Below are 19,541 nucleotides of genomic sequence, written 5' to 3'. Positions count from 1 at the left end.
CTCACTGTTGACCAAGTCAACTTTTGTTCAATATTCGTGACAACTTCATTCCATAGACCAACGATTCGTTTCTGGGCACCAAGGGGTCCCATTTGGCAAGGTAACAACACAGAATGGGACCCCTTGGGGCCCCGAAAGAATCGTTGGTTTATGGAATGGACTTGTTACTATTATTAAATAAAAGTTGACTTGGTCAACAGTGAGTGTGCGGACCTTCTGGATTTATTACTGATTACGTTTAATGGTCCTGCACCTCCACAGTGGTGTGCGATTCTTCTTCTGCTTACAGCTGCCCAGAATCCCCCCTCAGACCAGGGCCGGTGCAGTGTCTGGGGACAGGCACAAGTTGAGACACCAGAATATCTGCAGTCATCCTACAGCTCACAGCGCTGTCCCCTCTCTTTCCCTGCTACAGTTGACTTTGGATGGAGTAGCAGCGTGTGTACAGAGCATTGAGCAGCAGTGTGTATACAGAGCATGGAGCAGCTCTGAGGAGCTTAAAGTGTACCTTAAGTGTCCCCAAAAAATTGAGTTTTACTCACCTGGGGCTTACCTCAGCCCCCTGCAGCTGATCGGTGCCCACGACGAGTCGCTCTGATGCTCCGGGTCCCGCTGGCGGCCACTTCCGGTCTCGCCGTCAGGACCCGTCAGGCTGGGGAACGCGGCTGATACTACGCGTTCCCAGCCAAAATAGCACCCCTATGCGGCCATATGTCCGCATACGGGTGCCTATGCCGACATATGGCCACATATGGGTGCTATTTTGGCTGGGAACGCGTAGTATCAGCCGCGTTCCCCAGCCTGACGGGTCCTGACGGCGAGACCGGAAGTGGCCGCCAGCGGGACCCGGAGCATCAGAGCGACTCGTCGTGGGCACCGATCAGCTGCAGGGGGCTGAGGTAAGCCCCAGGTGAGTAAAACTCAATTTTTTGGGGACACTTAAGGTACACTTTAACAGAGTCAGGTATGAGCACAGCCCTGTGTCCTGCTGTGTGAATGCTTCACTTTTCCCTTCATCACCAATGTCGGCTGTCCTCAATATTATCTGCATACAAACTGCTCCTGATCGATCACGTTGTCGATCAGGAGCAAAATGGACATTTAGGAAATAATTAGCAGATCCTGTCAGTCGGACGGGAAATTGCATTATGTGTACCCAGCAAAATGTCCTACCATATCATTACACTGTATTGGGCGTGGCTGAGGGAGACCTTTCAGGAATCCCCCATTTGAAAATCCTGGGTTTGCTCCTGAGAGAGGTGCTGCTGCATATGTGAAATGGGTTGTTGTGTATAGGAGAGTTACTTCTGCATATGGGAGAGGTGCTGCTATATTTGGGAGAGGCTGCTGCATATTAGAAAGGTGCTGGTGCATATAGGATAGGTGCTGCTGCATGTGGAGGAGGAGCTGCTTTTAGGCTGGGTTCACACATAAAAGGTGTACCGTTTAGTTCCAGTCCTGTCCTGTCAGTTTTTGACAGTTTGCATCAGTTTTGTATGAGTTTTCTATGGCTTAGTTAACGCATAAATCTGAATCAGCATAAATATTGCCATGCGGACACAGTGCACAGCAATATTACCAGTACTACCTCCAGACTACCTCCAGCAGTGTACCACAACTTACACAATTGGCATGACCCATGGTACTCGAGTAATGTGAGCGTTGCTACAGTTACCGTAGCAATGCTCGCATTACTCGACTACCATGAAGCACACTAATTGCATAACTCGTGGTACATTGCTGACTGTAGTATCAGTAATATTGCCGTGCGCTGTCTCAGCATGGCAATATTTCCGCTGGTAAGTGCATCAAGCCCATAGATACAGCCATTTACAGTCTTTTGTAATATGGAAGCAGTTTTTAACATTTCTTTTAAAGGGAACCTGAGGTGGTGTCTAAGAATGATATCCGCACACAGAGGCTGTGACTGCCTATACAGCCCAGCCTCTGTTGCTATGTATTGTCCCCCCAGGCCCCCTCTGTGCTCTGCTATGCCCCCATAAATCACAGCCACGCTGTCGACACACAGCGTGTCACAGCGGGCAGAGTTTACCTATGTAGTGTCACTCTCGCCGCTCCCCCACCTCCTGCATAGGGAGGCGGGCGGGGACCGGAGCTATGCAGGAGGTGGGGGGAGCGGTGAGAGTGACACTACAGAGGCAAACACAGCCCGCTGCATGTCGACAGCGTGGCTGTGATTTATGGGGGCATAGCAGAGCGGGGGGGGGTTGGGCCTGGGGGGACACTACATAGCAACAGAGGCTGGGCTGAATAGGCAGACACAGCCTGTGCGCGGATATCATTCTTAGAAACTACCTCAGGTTCTCTTTAAGGCACAATGGTAAAAGTGTTTTTGTATAGTTGAGGTGAGGGTATACATTCTGTATACATGTAGAAGGTACAGGTAGGTGTGTTATAATTTGGGTCAGGTGCAGGTGAATGACCTTGTTAACCCTGGGAATATGTGTACTCCACAAAGTGGCTTCTTGGTTATTAGACAAACCTGTTCTACATCTTGGCTGAGCTTTTGTATACTGTTGGTGAACAGAGGGCCCAAGGTCACAGTTTCTTATCTGATGTTACTCTTTGTGTCTGTGTCAGATCAGCTGCTGTTATGTAAGCCTGCATAAAACTTGCTTAGAACTCATCATGTGCTGGCTGCAAATTGCAAATATTTAATATGAATGTTTACTTGTTTAAACATAGATCCAAATAAGCTACCTTAAAGGACAACTGAAGCGAGAGGCATATAGAGGCTGCCATATTTCTATCCTTTTAAACAATACACATTGCCTGGCTGTCCTGCTGATCCTCTGCCTCTAATGCATTTAGCCATTGCCCCTGAACAAGCATGCAGCAGACCAGGTGTTTCTGACATTATTATGAAATCTGACAAGATTAGCTGTATGCTTGTTTCTGGTGTTATTAAGACACTACAGTAGCCAGATAGACCATCAGGGCTGCCAGGCAACTGGTATTGTTTAGAAGAAAATAAATATGGTGTTCTCTGGTGTTGGGCTGTAAGCACAACCGCTACCTGTGGACATCGGGCCCTCATACCACTCTCATGGAGTTTGTTTCTAAACGTTTGAGCAGACACATGCTCATTTGTATCCCAATAGAGGCCATTTTGCAGGGCTCTGGCAGTGCTCCTCCTGTTCCTGTTTGCACAAAGGTGGATGTAGCGGTTGTCACGGAAGAGCCGTGAGACCAGAAAACGCAATCGCAATTGGTTTCCTGAACCGATTGCCGTTGACGTGCCAGATCAGAATCTTATGTCTATAGATACCAGGCAATCAAGCCTGGGGGTCTCTGTTGTTTTCATAGGTGTTAGCAGAGTTATTTTCATGAGAGCCAAGTATGTTCTCTGATAAAGCCTATGTGGTTAATTAACTTGATCAAAAGAGTTCCTTTCCTGGTCAGTGACACCGAGATGTGAAAGCTCTCCAGCAGTAAGCCCCCAAATGGCAAGTGTCACTGCCTTTTGAAGAGACAGGATAAACTCAGCATGAGACCAGACTACCTGACTGCGTCAGAAGCAGAGAGAAAATGAATGCTGAACCTTTTGATACCAGTCTTGAGGGGCAAGGGGTACGCAACAACCAAGTTATTAAACCTCTCAGGAACTGGACCCTCTACCCTAATCAAGTCTGATGTCATAGGAATTGTCATAATCTGAGGAATATTAATCTGTTATCAGCACAAATGTGGCATTTATCGGTTTTGAATTATAGCGTTTTATAAGTTTAAACCTAAATCTCTCTCCGAGGGAATGAACTGTGATTGGTTTGTGAACCGGAGGGGGCTGGCTTTCTTCCACCCCCACAACTAGCTTCCATAAAACCAGGGTGCATACAGGGAGGGGCAGTCCTCCAAATCCCATCTTCACGAGAGCATGCTGCTGCTAGCCAGAGGACCATGTGGTTAGCGGCCATCTTGTCTGAACTTTGCTCCTGAACTGAAACAAAGGACTTTTACGAGTTTTTCCAGAAAGGACATATTTCCATGAACTTAAAGCGGAATATAACCCAGCATTTCAACTTTGCTCTAAAACATTATTTATAGCATATTATATGCAACCAGCATTTTTTTTTTTAACTAGACCAGCATTGGAAGGGTTACACACAGAGCTTTAAAGTTCCGTGGAGAGAAATGCAGACGCATCCGAAGTTTAGATAGATACATTTAAGTAAACACAATGTAACAAGTGGTAAATTTGACACACTCTCTGACTGTGCAGGAGCTCCCGGACACAGAGAGAGAGTGAGTCACATTCCTCACTTGTTACATTGTGTTTACTTAACCACTTGCCGGCCACTCACAGCCGATGGGCGGCGGCAAAGTGGACGCCGAAAGGACCGCAATATGCCCAAGGGCGTTGCGTCCTTTCGGCATGCCGGGGGAGCGATCGTGTCATTGATGACGCGCGCTTCCCCCGGCAACTGGCTCCGCCCACCTGCGACGACAACCCGCTGGCTGTTCGGAAGCGCCGGCGGGTTGTTAACCCCACGATCGCCGCTACAAAGTGTATAATACACTTTGTAATGTATACAAAGTGTATTATACAGGCTGCCTCATGCCCTGGTGGTCCCAGTGTCCGAGGGACCACCAGGGCAGGCTGCAGCCACCCTAGTCTGCACCCAAGCACACTGATCTCCCCCCCCCTTCCCTCTGATTGCCCACAGCACCCCTCAGACCCCCCCCCCCCTGCCCACCTCCCAGACCCATGTTTACACCCAATCACTCCCCTAATCACCCATCAATCACTCCCTGTCACTATCTGGGGACTCCTGATCACCCCCCACCACTCAGACTCTCCCCAGACCCCCCCCCCCCCCCCTGTGTACTGTATGCATCTATCCCCCCTGATCACCTGTCAATCACCCATCAATCACTTCCTGTCACTGTCACCCATCAATCAGCCCCTAACCTGCCCCTTGCGGGCAATCTGATCACCCACCCACACCATCAGATCGCCCGCAAACCTGCCGTCAGATCACCTCCCAAGTGCATAGTTTACATCTGTCCTGTACCCTAAACACCCACTAATTACCCTTCAATCACCCATCAATCACCCCCTATCACCACCTGTCACTGTTACCCATCAGATTAGACCCTAATCTGCCCCTTTGCGATTGCCCTCAGACCCCCCCTTATCAATTCGCCAGTGCATTATTTACATCTGTTCTTCCCTGTAATAACCCACTGATCACCTGTCAATCACCTTTCAATTACCCATCAATCACCCCCTGTCACTGCCACCCATCAATCACCCCCTGTCACTGCCACCCATCAATCAGCCCCTAACCTGCCCCTTGCGGGCAATCTGATCACCCACCCACACCATCAGATCGCCTGCAGACCCGCTGTCAGATCACCTCCCAAGTGCATTGTTTACATCTGTTCTCTCCTCTAAATACCCACTAATTACTCATCAATCGCCCCCTGTCACCACCTGTCACTGCTACCCATCAGATTAGACCCCTATCTGCCCCTAGGGCACCCAATCATCCGCCCACACCTTTAGAACGCCCTCAGACCCCAGCCCTGATCACCTCGCCAGTGCATTGCTTGCATCTATTCCCCCCACTAATCACACCTTGAGACACCCATCAATCACCTCCTGTCACCACCTGTCACCCCCTAGCACACCTACCTATCAGATCAGGCCCTAATTTGCCCCGCGTGGGCTCCTGATCACTCGGCCAAACCCTCAGATCCCCCTCAGACCCCCTTCCGATCACCTCCCCAGTGCATTGATTGCATCTATTTTACCCTCTAACCACCCCCTGAGACACCCATCAATCACCTCCTGTCACCCCCCTAGCACTCCTATCCATCAGATCAGGCCCAATACAACCTGTCATCTAAAAGGCCACCCTACTTATGACCGGTTCCACAAAATTCGTCCCCTCATAAACCACCTGTCATCAGAATATGCAGATGCTTATATCCCTGAACAGTCATTTTGAGACATTTGGTTTCCAGACTACTCACGGTTTTGGGCCCGTAAAATGCCAGGGCAGTATAGGAACCCCACAAGTGCCCCCTTTTAAGAAAAAAGACACCCCAAGGTATTCTGTTAGGTGTATGACGAGTTCATAGATGATTTTATTTTTTGTCAAAAGTTAGTGGAAATTTATTTTTATTGTTTTTTCACAAAGTATCATTTTTCACTAACTTGTGACAAAAAATAAAATCTTCTATGAACTCACCATACACCTAACGGAATACCTTGGGGTGTCTTCTTTCTAAAATGGGGTCACTTGTGGGGTTCCTATACTGCCCTGGCATTTTAGGGGCCCTAAACCGTGAGGAGTAGTCTAGAAAACAAATGCCTCAAAATGACCTGTGAATAGGACGTTGGGGCCCTTAGCGCACCTAGGCTGCAAAAAAGTGTCACACATGTCATATCGCCGTACTCAGGAGAAGTAGTATAATGTGTTTTGGGGTGTATTTTTACACATACCCATGCTGGGTGGGAGAAATCTCTCTGTAAATGGACAATTGTGTGTAAAAAAAAAATCAAAAATTTGTCATTTACAGAGATACAGTGATCTGTAAAACTATTTGCCCCCTTCCTGATTTCTTATTCTTTTGCATGTTTGTCACACTTAAATGTTTCTGCTCATCAAAAACCGTTAACTATTAGTCAAAGATAACATAATTGAACACAAAATGCAGTTTTAAATGATGGTTTTTTTTATTTAGTGAGAAAAAAATGTCAAAACCTACATGGCCCTGTGTGAAATTGCCCCCTGAACCTAATAACTGGTTGGGCCACCCTTAGCAGCAATAACTGCAATCAAGCGTTTGCAATAACTTGCAACAAGTCTTTTACAGCGCTCTGGAGGAATTTTGGCCCACTCATCTTTGCAGAATTGTTGTAATTCGGCTTTATTTGAGGGTTTTCTAGCATAAACCCCCTTTTTAAGGTCATGCAACAACATCTCAATAGGATTCAGGACTTTGACTAGGCCACTCCAAAGTCTTCATTTAATTTTTCTTCAGCCATTCAGTGGTGGATTTGCTGGTGTGTTTTGGTCATTGTCCTGCTGCAGCACCCTAGATCGCTTCAGCTTGAGTTGACGAACAGATGGCTGGACATTCTCCTTCAGGATTTTTGGTAGACAGTAGAATTGATGGTTCCATCTATCCCAGCAAGCCTTCCAGGTCCTGAAGCAGCAAAACAACCCCAGACCATCACACTACCACCACCATATTTTACTGTTGGTATGATGTTCTTTTGCTGAAATGCTGTGTTACTTCTACGCCAGATGTAACGGGACACGCACCTTCCAAAAAGTTCAACTTTTGTCTCGTCGGTCCACAAGGTATTTTCCCAAAAGTCTGGGCAATCATTGAGATGTTTTTTAGCAAAATTGAGATGAGCCTTAATGTTCTTTTTGCTTAAAAGTGGATTGCGCCTTGGATATCTGCCATGCAGGCCGTTTTTGCCCAGTCTCTTTCTTATGGTGGAGTCGTGAACACTGACCTTAATTAACGCAAGTGAGGCCTGCAGTTCTTTAGATGTTTTCCTGGGGTCTTTTGTGGCCTCTCGGATGAGTTTTCTCTGCGCTCTTGGGGTAATTTTGGTCGGCCAGCCACTCCTGGGAAGGTTCATCACTGTTCCATGTTTTTGCCATTTGTGGATAATGGCTCTCACTGTGGTTCGCTGGAGTCCCAAAGCTTTAGAAATGGCTTTATAACCTTTACCAGACTGATAGATCTCAATTACTTTTGTTCTCATTTGTTCCTGAATTTCTTTGGATCTTGGCATGATGTCTAGCTTTTGAGGTGCTTTTGGTCTACTTCTCTGTGTCAGATAGCTCCTATTTAGGTGATTTCTTGATTGAAACAGGTGTGGCAGTAATCAGGCCTGGGGGTGACTACAGAAATTAAACTCAGGTGTGATAAACCACAGTTAAGTTATTTTTTAACAAGGGGGGCAATCACTTTTTCACACAGGGCCATGTAGATTTGGAGGTTTTTTTTCTCACTAAATAATAAAAACCATCATTTAAAACTGCATTTTGAGTTCAATTATGTTATCTTTGACTAATAGTTAACGATTTTTGATGAACAGAAACATTTAAGTGTGACAAACATGCAAAAGAATAAGAAATCAGGAAGGGGGCAAATAGTTCTTCACATCACTGTATTTCTCCCACCAAGCATGGGTATATGTAAAAATACACCACAAAACACATTATACTACTTCTTCTGAGCACGGCAGTACCACATGTGTGGCACTTTTTTGCAGCTTAACTGCGCTAAGGGGCCCAAAGTCCAATGAGTACCTTTAGGATTTCACAGGTAATTTTGAGACATTTGAGTTCAAGACTACTTCTCACGGTTTAGGGCCCCTAAAATGCCAGGGCAGTATAGGAACCCCACAAATGACCCCATTTTAGAAATAAGACACCCCAAGGTATTCTGTTAGGTGTATGACGAGTTCATAGAAGATTTTATTTTTTGTCACAAGTTAGCGTAAATTGATTTGTATTGTTTTTTTTTTCACAAAGTGTCAATTTCCGCTTACTTGTGACAAAAAATAAAATCTTCTATGAACTCACCATACTCCTAACGGAATACCTTGGGGTGTCTTCTTTCTAAAATGGGGTCATTTGTGGGGTTCCTATACTGCCCTGGCATTTTAGGGGCCCTAAACCGTGAGGAGTAGTCTTGAAACCAAATGTCGCAAAATGACCTGTGAAATCCTAAAGGTACTCATTGGACTTTGGGCCCCTTAGCGCACTTAGGGTGCAAAAAAGTGCCACACATGTGGTATCGCCGTACTCAGGAGAAGTAGTATAATGTGTTTTGGGGTGTATTTTTACACATACCCATGCTGAGTGGGAGAAATATCTCTGTAAATGGACAATTGTGTGTAAAAAAAATAAAAAAATTGTCATTTACAGAGATATTTCTCCCACTCAGCATGGGTATGTCTAAAAATACACCCCAAAACACATTATACTACTTCTCCTGAGTACGGCGATACCACATGTGTGGCACTTTTTTGCAGCCTAACTGCGCTAAGGGGCCCAAAGTCCAATGAGCACCTTTAGGCTTTACAGGGGTGCTTACAATTTAGCACCCCCCAAAATGCCAGGACAGTAAACACACCCCACAAATGACCCCATTTTGGAAAGTAGACACTTCAAGGTATTCAGAGAGGAGCATAGTGAGTTCGTGGCAGATTTCATTTTTTTTTTATCGCAAGTTAGAAGAAATGGAAACTTTTTTTTTTGTCACAAAGTGTCATTTTCGCTAACTTGTGACAAAAAATAAAATCTTCTATGAACTAACCATGCCTCTCAGTGAATACTGTGGGATGTCTTCTTTCCAAAATGGGGTCATTTGGGGGGTATTTATACTATCCTGGAATTTTAGCACCTCATGAAACATGACAGGTGGTCAGAAAAGTCAGAGATGCTTCAAAATGGGAAAATTCACTTTTGGCACCATAGTTTGTAAACGCTATAACTTTTATCCAAACCAATAAATATACACTGAATGGATTTTTTTTTTATCAAAGACATGTAGCACAATAAATTTGGACAAAAATGTATACAGAAATTTTACTTTATTTGAAAAATGTCAGCACAGAAAGTAAAAAAAAATAATTTTTTTGACAAAATTCATGTCTTTTCTGATTAATATAATAAAAACTAAAACTTGCAGCAGCAATCAAATTGCACCAAAAGAAAGCTGTATTAGTGACAAGAAAAGGAGGTAAAATTTGTTTAGGTGGTAGGTTGTATGGCCGAGCAATAAACTGTGAAAGCTGCAGTGGTCTGAATGGAGAAAAAGGCTCTGGTCCTTAAGGGGTAGAAAGACTGTGGTCCTCAAGTGGTTAAATGTATCTATCTAAACTTCGGATGCGTCTGCATTTCTCTCCACAGAACTTTAAAGCTCTGTGTGTAACCCTTCCAATGCTGGTCTAGTAAAAAAAAAAAAATGCTGGTTGCATATAATATACTGTAAATAATGTTTTAGAGCAAAGTTAAAATGCTGGGTTATATTCCGCTTCAAGTATTTTCTTCCCTTATTTTTATTTTCCATACTGTGGTATTATTTGTCTCTATAATTGTTGATTTTAACGATTTTCTGTATATATTAATTATTTATATTGCATTGATAATAAACAACGCTAACGTAATTTATTTGTTCGGCTACACCTATTATTCAGCAACACAAAACCGAACCTAGCTTCTGAAGAGTCGCTACAATTGTTGATAGCTATATAAAATAGAGTGTGTTTAACCATTTTATTTGCAGGTCTAGAATCAGCCAGTCAGTGGGTTCCTCTGTCCCATTTGAACAGAGGTGGTGGCAGTTATACCCTGAAATAGTGTGTAATTTGTATATCATAACTCACAAGCTCCCTTCTAGTCGGTCTGCTGCCAAAATCCCAGCGGTTTCTGCGCATCGATTGCGACCACAGATTGCATGGTCTGTGTGCTGAAACCGATTGGAAGGCATTGTGCGGTCCGGCCACTAGGGGGTTTGTGATAGTGGCCTGCTGCTGGGTTGTTGCCCTCCTACGACCTCCTCTGCATCTCCTGATGTACTGGCCTGTCTCCTGGTAGCGCCTCCATGCTCTGGACACTATGCTGACAGACACAGCAAACCTTTGCCGTGCTGACACAGCTCGCATTGATGTGCCATCCTGGATGAGCTGCACTACCTGAGCCATTTGTGTGGGTTGTAGCATGCTACCACTAGAGTGAAAGCCATTCAAAAGTGACCAAAACATCATCCAGAAAGCATAGGAATGGAGAAGTGGTCTGTGGTCACCACCTGCAGAACCACTCCTTTATTGGGGATGTCTTGTAAATTGCCTATAATTTCCACCAGTTGCCTATTCCATTTGCACAACAGCATGTGAAACTGATTGTCAATCAGTGTTGCTACCGAAGTGGACAGTTTGATTTCACAGAAGTGCGATTGACTTGGAGTTACATTATGTTGTTCAAGTGTTCCCTTTATTTTTTTGAGCAGTGTATTAGAGGCAGAGAATCATCAGGATAGCCAGGCAACTGGTATTGCTGAAAAGGAAATAAATATGGCAGCCTCCAACTCTAGCTTCAGTTGTGCACCACTCCTTTAAAAGTCCCTTTATTCCGGTGGGGGAAACAGCAGGTACATGCAGTGGGGGTATCGAGTGCCTGACAGCTGTTTCGCTGGTTTAAACCAGCTTCTTCAGAGGCAGTATGTACATACTGCCTCTGAAGAAGCTGGTTTAAACCAGCGAAACAGCTGTCAGGCACTCGATACCCCCACTGCATGTACCTGCTGTTTCCCCCACCGGAATAAAGGGACTTTTAAAGGAGTGGTGCCCCGCTTTTTTCTTCAAATCGATTGGATGGCAAAGTTTCTTGGATGAGCACGCTCTGCATCCTGGTCCCAGTCCTGGTGTGTCTGCCCTGCTACATTTGGTGCCAGGTACTGTTGTCTTCTTCTGTTTTTCTAGCTTCAGTTGTCCTTTAAGGTAACTACTTTGGTTTTATGTCTATCTTAATCTAGATTCTGCTGTAATCTACTGAAAGTGTATGTACCGTGTGTGGAAGAAATAATTTTAGGGGTGTAACAATAGCCCCTGCAAGGGATGCAGCCGCAGGGGGGCCCTTAGGGGGAGAAGCCTGAGGGAGGGGGCCCTGGCTTAGGGGCCCTCTAGGGCCATTTTTAGGGGCAGGATGGGGCACAGCGCAGGAAGGGGGAGCAGCAGGCATAAACAGCGGGAGAGGGGGGGGGCCCGAACCCCCCTCACTCACCTTGGGCTACCATCAGCGCACACCCCTCCAGCAAGGACAGCTGGGGGGGCCCATCCAAAATTTTGCAGGGGGGCCCCTAAATCGTTTTATCTATGAATCGATTCCAATCAAATAGGCATTGATTGTTTTGCCACATCTATGGAGATGTGTTCTCTTGCAATGCAGGGGAGGAGGTGGAGGGCCGACAGAGTGGCACGGGTGTCAGGGGCAAACCCAGGATTTTCAAGGGGGGGATTCCTGAAAGGTCTCCCTCAGCCACACACCATACAGTATAATAATATGGTAGGACATCATGCTGGGTACACATAATGCAATTTCCCGTCCGACAACGGCATAGATCAGGAGCATATAGATCAGGAGTGTATGTGTCGGTTTACTTAACCTCCTTGCCGGTTATCCCGAGCTCAGCTCGGGGTAACCTGCGCAGGAGGATTTCTCAGGCCCCGCTGGGCCGATTTGCATAATTTTTTTTCCCTACACGCAGCTAGCACTTTGCTAGCTGCGTGTGGTACGCCGCCGCTACCCGTCGATTCGCCGCTACCCGCCGCACCGAGCCGCTCCCTCCCCCCCCCCAGACCCCTGCGCAGCCTGGCCAATCAGTGCCAGGCAGCGCTGAGGGGTGGATCGGGATTCCCTCTGACGTCCCGACGTCCATGACGTCGATGACGTCATCCCTCCCAGTCGCCATGGCGACCGGGGAACCCCTGCAGGAAATCCCGTTCTGAACGGGATTTCCTGCTTACTCTGATCCTGCCGCCGCTCAGCGGCTTTCATGTAGCGAGCCCTGGGCTCGCTACATGATTTGAAAAAAATAAGAATAAAAAAAAAGTGCTGCGCTGCCCCCTTGCCGGCGGGAATTGGACCGGCAAGTGTACCTGTAGGAAAAAAAGTGCCCCAAATGGCTACTCACCTTAATAGAGGGAAGCCCCTGGATGATCCAGAGGCTTCCCCTGTCCTCTTCCACCAGTCCTTTCTAGTGGGCTCCATGAAGCTGCCCCCCCCCCCTACAATCAGCACAAATAACAATTCTGACATGACTGGTCAGGGCTACATTTGTGCCCATTTGTGCTGCAAAAATTAAGATTTGTGCTGCATTCATTTTGAAGATAATAGCACTTATTATTTATTTATTGTATTTATAAAGCGCCAACATATTACGCAGCGCTGGACATTAGTTTAGGTTACAGACAATATTTAGGGGTGACATACAGCAAAATGACAATACAGGAATACAAGAAAACCAGATCATGCAGCACAGTATGAGTACCAGGTAATGCTTAGTCAGTCACTGGAGGGGAGCATGGAGAGTAGGCAAGTTAGGTTCACTCAGATGCATAGCATGGGTGCACAGTAATGGAGGTGCATGATCAGGTAGGACACAAAAGGAGGAGGACCCTGCCCAAAGGCTTACAATCTAGAGGGAGAGGTAAGGACACCATCACCCCAGCCCCCATACAACCTACAGACATGAAACCGGTATGGATGGATAGTGCTGGGCATGTGCTCATTTGTGATGCATCTTTCTAACTTTTATAGTTTTTGAGATATTCATTTTTATAAAGTTCAAAAGTTCACTCAGACTCACTCAGCCTTTGCAATGTTGTAGGGGGGTTGAGTGAACGTTTGACTGTTGAATGTGAATATCTCAAAAACTATAAAAGTTAGAAAGATGATTTTTGCAGCACAAATGAGCACATGCCCAGCACTATCCATCCATACCAGTTTAATGTCTATAGGTTGTTGTATGGGGGCTGGGTGATGGTATTGCTTTGGAAAAAATCAGTGCTATTATCTTTAAAATGAAAGCAGCACAAATCTTAATTTTTGCAGCACAAATGGGCATAAATGTAGCACTGGAATTTTTATCTGTGCTGAGTGTGTGTGTGTGTGTGTGGGGGGGGGGGGGGGGAGGTGGGTGGGTGGGGGGGGTTCACAAGGTTTTCCCAATGCTGTTCCCTCTGCAAAACAGCTCACACATTTGTGGGGTGCTTCTCTTGCCCTTGCAGAGTTCTGGCAATGATTCTGTGACTGAAGCTGGCCATAAACTTTTGCCACTTGATGTGGCAAAATGATCGATTCCTCTGTGAAATAAATCGATTTAGAAAAGGAATCAATTCCTACCACACTACATATACATTTTCAATAGATTCCAGCAGGGACATACAATATACAGTATGTGTCTTTGACTTTATCGCTAGAAAACCTTTTGTTAGCACTGGTCTTTGTTTTTGTTTTTCTTTATGCCCTATGCTAAATGACTGATGTTATAAGATGTGTGAGCACACAGCCCACACAAACTTGGTGAGTGGGACTGCGTCCCCCTGCGTCAATTGGTTGCACAAAAACCACAAAAAATAAATGGATCTCATAGAGCCTTTACAGTCCTTGGTTCATTCCCTTGTTTCACTGCTGTCCCCTGTTAAGTTTAGATGTCTTCAGGACTCTTCGGCAGGCTTCAGAAGCACTCAGGGCCCAAACCTGTACTGGCCGTATAGGTATAGAGCCTTCCCTCTACATAGGAAAGTCACTTTTTTTCTGGCTTACTCCAGGTTTACTTTAAGTATTCTTTATTATCATGCTGACATATCCAGTTTACCTGTCATTTGTATTACATTTCATAAAGGAAGGGAGGCGCTCAAAACTCGGCTGTTGGTCAAAATAGGCACTGATACTGGCCTGAGGAAGTGAACAGTCAGTCTCACGAAACACGCCGCCAGCTACTAAATTGATAAAAGTTTTTGCAGATTATTAGATTGTGACTACCTTTATTATTTTATGGTTGTTAAATCATTTTATTCTACCTGTGGGTGCCTCTTTCCCCCTCTTGCATATCCCACAAAAGCTTCACCATTGTTTTTTTTTAATTTGTTGTTGTTTTTCTTTACATTAGGGTCACCCCTCTACAACCCATTGTTTTATGCATCCCCTTTTCTCCACTGTCTCACCTCAATTTCCTCCGTATAACGTCTCTCTCCTCCTCCCAGGGCTGTTTTTTGGGGCAGGAGGGGCCGCAGCACATGAGGGGAGAGGGTTGTCCACCCACAGCGGCAGGGAGGTGGGCCCACTCCCCCCCCACCTCACCTCGGGCTCTCCCTTCAGCGCTCCCCCTCTAGCATTAATAGGCACCACGGGCTGGAACACAGAACGCGGACATATCTCTTCCGCATTCCATGTGCCGGGGGTCCGGTTTCTGTAAGCGTCTGACGCTACTTCCTGTTTATCAGGAAGTAGCATGAGGCGCTTACAGAGACCAGACCTCCGGCGCATGGAACACAGAAGAGGTATGTCTGCACTTTCACTGTTCTTGCCTGCTGCTGCTGCCTATTAATGCTGTAGGGGGAGCGCCGAAGGGAGAGCATGAGGTGAGGGAGGGGGGGAGTGGGCCCCCCTCCCCACCGCTGTGGGTGGCCAATGCTCACCCCTCATGCGCTGTGACCCTGGGGGCACCCAACTGGCTACCTATACCTGGCTATACTATGGGCACCCTTGCCTGGCTATACTGTGGGCACCTGTACCTGGTTATACTGTGGGCACCTATACCTAGCTACACTAGGAGCACCCATGCCTGCCTATACTGTGGGCACCTATACCTGGCTATACTGTGGGCACCCATGCCTTGCTATACTGTGGGCATCCATGCCTGGCTTTACTGTGGGCACCTATACCTGGCTATACTGGGGGAACCTAAACCTAGCTATACTGAGGGTGCCTATAACTGGTTATATTGAGGGCACCTATACCTCGATATACTGAGGGCACCTATACCTGGCTGGGGGATCACATTTTCGTAGGGGGGCCCAGTGATTTCTAGTTACGCCCCTGACTTTTAGCTTTGTCGCATCACCCTCTTTTTCCATTTCACCATTTAAGCTCTATCTCTCTTTATTCCGCAGCCCATGACTCTTAAGGGGATCGGTTGAAAGGGGCGCCCGAGCTGCCTGTATGAAAAGGGCGCCGCCATAGACATCAATGTTATTTCTGGAAATATGGGCTACAAGGTGTAGAAAAGGGCGCCCGAGTTTTGAAATAGGCTACAAGTGGGCTCCCCTTTGTAGCCCATATTTTTTCGGCTACAAGGTTTTCGGCTACAAGCGGGCTCCCCTTTGTAGCCCATATTTTTTTCGGCTACAGTAAGGTGCCCCTCTGTAGCCCATATTATTGACTTTTTTTGTAGCCGAAGTTTTTATATGGGCTACAAGCACTGTAAGCCGAATTATTTCATTCCCCCACTATCCATGGCGGCCTGGAGGGGGAATAGTAATTAACATATCCCGGAGTTTTTTTGTAGCCGAAGTTTTTATATGGGCTACACCAGGCGCCTTGTTTTTTTTGTAGCCCAAGTTTTTATATGGGCTACACCAAGCGTCTTTTTTGTAGCCGAAGTTTATATGGGCTACACCAGGCGCCTTTTTTGTAGCCGAAGTTGGTATATATATGGGCTCCACCAGGCGCCCTTTTTTACCGGCGCCCTTTTCATGTAGACCCCTCTTAAGTCCTTCTCTCTCCCCTCAATCTCACCTGTCTCTCCTCCACCCTTTTAAAGCACATATGAACTATGTACCATATGTATTTTGTACTGTGTTGCTGAATGGGCAGCAGCGTAGTAGATAGCACTCTTACCTTGCAGCGCTGGGTCCTGGTTTGAATCCCAGCCAGGGCTCTATTCTTCCAGTGTCTGCATGGGTTTTCTCCCACACCCCAAAAACATTACAGATAAGTTAATTGGTTTCCTCCTAAATTGGCCCTAGACTACAATGAACAGGGTATGGATTAGTTTGCTAGCTTCTCTGAGGGGCAGTTAGTGAGAAACAAAACAGTTAGGGACAGTTAGTGAGAAACAGATTAGGAAAAAAACGGCGTCGCCATAGGTGCCCATTATAAAAGCCGTAATTTGCGGCAAAGAGGGAAATTTGTGCACATAGAGGTGCCCGATAAAATCGCAGGAGCAGAGGTTTGTCCATATGCAAATTGCGACATTATATAGCAGGCTCTCAGGCACCTCTGTGCACCCAAATTTCCCTTCCTTGCCGTATATCGGGGGAGGGGCTTGGTTAAGGTTAGGAGGCAAGGTGGTGGTAGGGGAGGGGGGGGGGGGTTAAGTGTTAGCCATCACCTGCAGGGGTTAAGGAGTAGGCAACGGTAGAGGGAGGTCTTAGGGTTAGGCATCGGTAGAGAGAGGTTTTAGGGTTAGGCAATGGCAGAGGGAGGTCTTAGAGGATAGAGGGAGGTCCTAGGGTTAGGCATTGGTAGAGAGGGGTTTTAGGGTTAGTCATTGGTAGAGGGAGGTCTTAGGATTAGGCATCAGTAGAGGGAGGTTTTAGGGTTAGGCATTGGTAGAGGGAGGTCTTAGGGTTAGGCATTGGTAGAGGGAGGTCTTAGGGTTAGGCATTGGTAGAGGGAGGTCTTAGGATTAGATATCAGTAGAGGGAGGTTTTAGGGCAGGGGTCTCAAACTCAATTTACCGGGGGGAGCTGCAGGAGGCAACGTCAGGATGAGGCTGGGCCGCATAAGGGAGTTCGCTTCAGTGCTCCAATTACTAGTAATCTGCCGTGTCCCTGCCGCAAAACGAGGCCTACAGAGCCCCCAAATCGCCCGGGGGCAATCCGCCAGCATTTCCTGGAAGGGGCAGAGCTTCCAGCTTCAGCTCTGCCCCTCCTGACGTCAATCGCGGCGGATCGCCGCCTCTGCCTCTGCCCGCCCCTCCCACTCGGTGATTGACATCGGGGGGGGGCAGAGCTACAGCTGGAAGCTCTGCCCCTCGGCGCAGTCGTGGATGTTTGCCCGGGGGATTTGGGGGCTGCAGCCCTCGGGATGCGGCGGATTACTTGGGAGCACTGAAGCGAAAGGCAAAATAGGCAAATAATAGTTAGCTTCCGTGTCTCTTGCCGGTGAGGGCCACAAAATATTGTATAGAGGGCCGCAAATGGCCTGCGGGCCGCGAGTTTGAGACCCCTGTTTTAGGGTTAGGCATTTGTAGAGGGAGTGTCACAGGAGCCCTAGTGGTCAGACCGCAAATTGCCTTTCAATCAGTTTCTGCACACAGACCATGCAAGCTTTGGTCGTGATCTTTGCGCAGAAACCGACAAAAATTTGGGCAGCAGCCTGACCAGAAGGGAGCCTGTGGGTTACAGAAATACACTTTACCCACTAGTTCAGGGTATACCTGCCACCACCTCTGTTACCATGGGACAGAGGAGCCCGCTGACTGTCTGAGCCTAGATCTACAAATAAAAACGGTTAAACACACTCAATTCTGTCTAGCTAACCACAATACAATAGTAGCGTCTCTTCAGAGACCCGGGATCAGTTTCTGTGTATGGCTGAACAGCAGGGTAGCTGAATAAACAAAGGACGTTTGAACATCGTTTATTGATGCAAGATAAATAATTAATATATACAGACAATCATTAAAATCAACAATTATTGAGACATTAATAGCGAGTATGAAATAAAAAGGGCGGAAATACTTAGGGTTTGTGGAAATATGTCTGTTCTGGGAAAAACTTGTAGAGTTCCTTTTGTTTCAGTTCAGACCAGGTGGATGCCAGCATAATCTCAAGCTGGCACAGCTGTGATCAAGATGGAGTTTCAAGGTGGAGGATACTTGTGTTTCAGCCTGTCAATAGTTTTATCACCCATCGCTGCGGGGAGTGGCTATGACAGGCACAAGTCCAGCCTCGGGAGGATGGAGCAGGGGCTGTCCCATCCTTACAGACCCTCAGACTGGCAGAATTCTAGTTTGGCCCGTCTTGGGGTGCACGTGGGGGCAGTTAAAACCTATACCGCATATTCACACTCAGGATGATTGTACGAATCCTATGACATGAAATATGACAGGTCTATCATGAGAATTTACCCCCCGTCTATTCAAACCCATATTGCTATGAGAGTTTAGGGGACAGAGTTCTGGGAATTTCACAGAACCATCACCGGGACTCATGCTACACTTTCCCCACATTTGGCGAAGCTGCCATCTCAGGAACCCCAGAAATATGACAGATCTGGGAAGTTATGGATTCTGCTATGAGCCTCAGGCCATTCAGGGTTTGTGCTGGCAACTGGCTCCCTTTGATCTTTCCCAGGGAGCAAGGGGTCAAGACCTCCTGGGGATTCGTAGCCTGCCTGGCTGAATCTAGGCCTCCTTCTCAGAGCTGAAACAGCTGGCATATCCTCTGAGAGGGGCCATTAGCTCTCCAGGGGGCCGGGGAACCAGCTTGTTTTTTCCCAGAACTATCTACCTTAAACCAAAGTTTGTCATTCTGAGCCCTGCAATAGATGCTATCTCTCTGCTGAGAAAAGACTACAGAGGCTCCTACACAATCAATCCAGATATAGCATGTCACTGGCAATCGGTGCAATAAACCGATTGTGACTGCGTTCTCGTTTCTCACAGCTGTTCCGTGACAGGGAGGTCTTAGGATTAGGTATCAGTCGAGGGAGGTTTTAGGGTTAGGCATTGGTAGAGGGAGGGTTCTGTGTGAGAGTAGTGTTAGGTTAAGACACAGTAAAATATCGGTAAAGATTACAATATTTAAATGTTGGAATTAAGTACTAGAATATTGGTAATTTCCCCCATATTCTACTAGCGGCAATCCCCCATGCCCTTTTTTCCATTCACCTTTTTACATGAATGCAGTGAGAAGATATATGTATATATGTATACTCTATAAAGCACTGTGGAAGATGTGGGCATTATATAAATACAAAATAATAATAATGATCTGATTATGCTGTGCGTTGATCTACTTATGTATCTATGCT

The 19,541-nt window shown here is 46.6% G+C and overlaps 1 long non-coding RNA gene across 2 annotated transcripts in view; it reads right to left on the bottom strand.

The window, feature by feature from the left end:
- Window positions 1–16,563, bottom strand: part of LOC137531730 (uncharacterized) — a 120,305-nt gene extending 103,742 nt beyond the window's left edge. For both annotated transcript variants that reach the window (XR_011023723.1, XR_011023724.1), the window contains exon 1: window positions 16,401–16,563. This is a non-coding gene — a long non-coding RNA (uncharacterized lncRNA). The remainder of the gene's footprint in view (window positions 1–16,400) is intronic.
- Window positions 16,564–19,541: the final 2,978 nt, after the last annotated feature.

This window comes from Hyperolius riggenbachi, chromosome 9, assembly GCF_040937935.1.
Source record: "Hyperolius riggenbachi isolate aHypRig1 chromosome 9, aHypRig1.pri, whole genome shotgun sequence".
Lineage (NCBI taxonomy): Eukaryota > Metazoa > Chordata > Amphibia > Anura > Hyperoliidae > Hyperolius > Hyperolius riggenbachi.
Note: the sequence above shows the minus strand (reverse complement) of the source record. Positions and strands in the feature narration are given on the sequence as shown.